This window comes from Trachymyrmex cornetzi, unplaced genomic scaffold, assembly GCF_001594075.2.
Source record: "Trachymyrmex cornetzi isolate Tcor2-1 unplaced genomic scaffold, Tcor1.1 scaffold1553, whole genome shotgun sequence".
NCBI classification, from domain to species: domain Eukaryota; kingdom Metazoa; phylum Arthropoda; class Insecta; order Hymenoptera; family Formicidae; genus Trachymyrmex; species Trachymyrmex cornetzi.
Window position 1 is genome coordinate 148,556 of NW_017296150.1, and position 3,586 is coordinate 152,141.

Below are 3,586 nucleotides of genomic sequence, written 5' to 3' on the forward strand. Positions count from 1 at the left end.
CTAAAAGCGTTTGAGCTGGATTCTCATCAAGCAATTCTTGCAGCTCGACATCTTCAAATTTTTTCGGCTGTCCTGGACGTTCTTTGTCTCTCACATGAAAATCACCATTTCGGAAGCATTCAAACCAAATTCTACATGTTCTTTCCGATGGAGTTTCATCAACATACATTTCGGATAATAAGCGATGCGCTTCAACTGCGATTTTCTTGAGGTCGAAGTAGTGAAGAAGCACATGTCGGAAAAACTGCTTATCGCGATTCATTTTCAATTGATTGGAAAATCTCTTTGGCGTCGAGAAATCTAACCTGTGAAGATTGAATCACTTTCAGCGATGTCTAAACTACAAAAGACATATGACTTCATCACCGAAACTCGCGTTTGTCTTCTGATGAATACCATCTCCGAAATCAGTCTCTTCCTGTAGTGAGGTTCCTCGTCCAATATTGCAACGCTGCCCCAGTCGAAATCATGTCCTTCTTGCAACTGATGTTCCGTTATAACATTGCGAGCAGACGTGTTCCATTGGATGTGGTTCTTATTTTCTGTGATTTTTGACTTCAGTTGTCTACACGTCTGTTCCACATAACTCGCGTCGCAGCTCTTGCACGAAATCTTATAAACAACCTTCGACTTCTTATCAAGCGGTAAGGGGTCCTTAAGCACCCTAATAAATTCTCGAAATTTATTAACACTATAAAATGACACCCTCATATGCTCGCTATTCAATCTATTAAACTTCTCAGTAATACCACGAACGAAAGGGACAGTGAACCACGAAGGCTGTACTACATCAACGCTATTACTAACAACCCTCTTCCTATTACTAGCCATAATAATATTCTTCAAACGGTTGTTAATATTCTCAAATATAAAACTCAAAGGATAATCATTCTCTAACAATACTTTAATTACAAAACACAAATTATCAAAATGGAATTTAGGATTCCATTTGGGAAAGCAAAATCACCCTATCAACTAATCCCGCGATTGTACCTATTTTTTGAGAAACCGCGTGCTGTGACCAAAAGTTCAAATATCTACCCGAAAAGGTTGGCTTGTGGTACCAATCAAACTCTATCAACTCATTATCCCTAATCACTGTAACATCCAAAAAATTTAACCTATTACCCTCCACCTCCATAGTAAACTGAAGCCTAAGATGCTGAGAATTAAAGACATCAAGAATAGAACTAATCGAAGAAACAGGATCTACCATGATTATATCATCAACATACCTATAGTAAAGGGGCAACGGAAACTAAATCAAAGACAAAACTCTACTCTCCAATTTACGCATAACTAAATTCGCGATGACGGGAGACAACCGGGAGTCCATGGGAGTACCATATTCTGTTTATAAATAACACTATCAAACACAAAGAAAGTAGAATCTAAAATAAACTGAACCGCTTTGATGAATTCCTCCTTCGGTAAACAACAATCTCTAGAAATAAATCGCCAATGGTCTTGAATACAGTCTAAATCGCATAGTCAATGGGAACGTTAGTAAAGAGGCTAACAACATCCAGTGACATTAACTGAAATTCATCACTCAACCGTCTACCATCAAGTTCCTTAACGAGTTTAAATTATCGATATGACTATCCGCCTTAGGAATTGTTTTAATGATAATACTATGAAGAAACATTGCTAACGAATATAAAGGACTGTTTATCGAAGAAACTATTATACGAAAGGGGCAGTCCTGCTTATGTATCTTCGGAAGAGCGTAGGCCATCGGAAGTATCCCGTCATTACATAACAAACCTCTATATGTCGAATCAGATATATACTTCTTTTCCTTCCACCTAACTAATAAAGCGCGTAAGCCCGTAATCATTCGCCTCGTCGGATCACTTACAACTACCTCATAAGTATTGACATCTTGAAGCATTTCATTTACCAGGTATGTAAATATGAAACGGGAATTTTTTAATAGAAAATACACGTTTATTGCATGAAAATGATAAAAAATATTTTATTCGAAGTATTGCCCATCGCTAGCTATACATTTTTCCCATCTGTCTGACAATTTGTAGATGCTACGCCAAAAAAATTATTGCTCTTTTGAGCCAAACCAGTCATCTAGCCATTTTCGTACATCTTCGTAAGAAATGAAGCGCTGCTGAGCAAGTGCGTGTCCCATCGATGCAAATAAGTAGTAATCGGACGGAGCCAAGTCTGGTGAGTAAGCCACATGCGAAAGTATTTCCCAACCAAACGCCTCAATCGGTTCCTTGACCAGTTTTGCTGTGTGTGATGGTGCATTATCATGAAGCAAAATCGCTTTGTGTTGCCTTTTTTGATATTCCGGTCGTTTTTCACACAAAGCTTGATACAAATTGATCATTTGTTGTCGTAGCGTTCAGTATTAACGGGCTTTCGCCCGGTTTTAGCAGCTCATAATAGATCACATCTTTCTGATCCCACCAAACACCGAGCACTGTCTTCCGTCCGTAGCGATGTCGATGATTCGCCTGAAGTTACCCATGATCTTTACGCTTAGGATTCTCAAAATATATCCACTTTGCATCGCCAGTCACAATTCGATGGAGAAATGACTTTCTTTCGTACCTGGCGAGCAGTATTTCGCAAGTGGTTTTTCGGTTTTCCTGCTGTCTTCCATTCAGTTCATGTGGAACCCATTTTCCCATCTTCTGGATCTTTCCCATGGATTTCAAATATATTGTTACGTCCTGCAGACGCAGATTCTTTTCTTTCGAGAGAATCAGCTCCGCCGCAACTACGATTGGCGCCTGCGAGACGCGAGCACGGGTCCCCCTATAAAAATTGAAAAACAGACCACCCAGGCTCCGCGAAAAACTCGTAAACGTCAATCAACCCGGAAAAATAACAACACTAACGCCGGCCTAAAAGGGACAAGATTGCGAAAAATATCACAAACGGACCTAAGTCACGCGATGATAAAAATTCAAGCTATTGTCCGAATTGTTGACCAACAATTCCACCTTCAGAAAAACAGGCGCCGCGTCGCCACAAAAACCATAAAAACATGAGATAATGTCTCACAGCTGTTTACTTAGCCATATTTTCCGCGAGGATGACGGAATTGATCACTCGCTTAAAGCAATCTTGCCCCTTTTTAGAGAAAACATAAATCACTCCTTTTGTTCTCTAAACCTCTTTTAACAGTGTACTTTAGATTAACAACGATAGGACACCTTAAAAATCGTAAATCTCGCGCGACATTGCAACTAACTATTGCATCCTAGACAAAGGGCACTACGCCCTTTTTTCGGGGTATAAATAGAGGCCCCGCGGAAGCATACTCTCTCAGAAAAATTCTAACCGTCGCGGAATCCACGTCAGTAGTACGCAACGTAAACAATAGCCGTTGAAAGTGCGTCACGCCGAGTCATAAGAACCATTCACGCCGAGTTCAAATCCACGCAAGTTCGCGGAAATCATTCGAGTGCTCTGGTGACCTCTGGGGTTCAAACATCACCACCCACCCGCCAACCGCTATCCTCAGACGCTCTTGCGTGGACGTCGAGCCTCATTGGGAACCGACTCATTCCACAACCAATCTTCAGCACTAGTAAGTCTACATCTGCATGTCACCCTC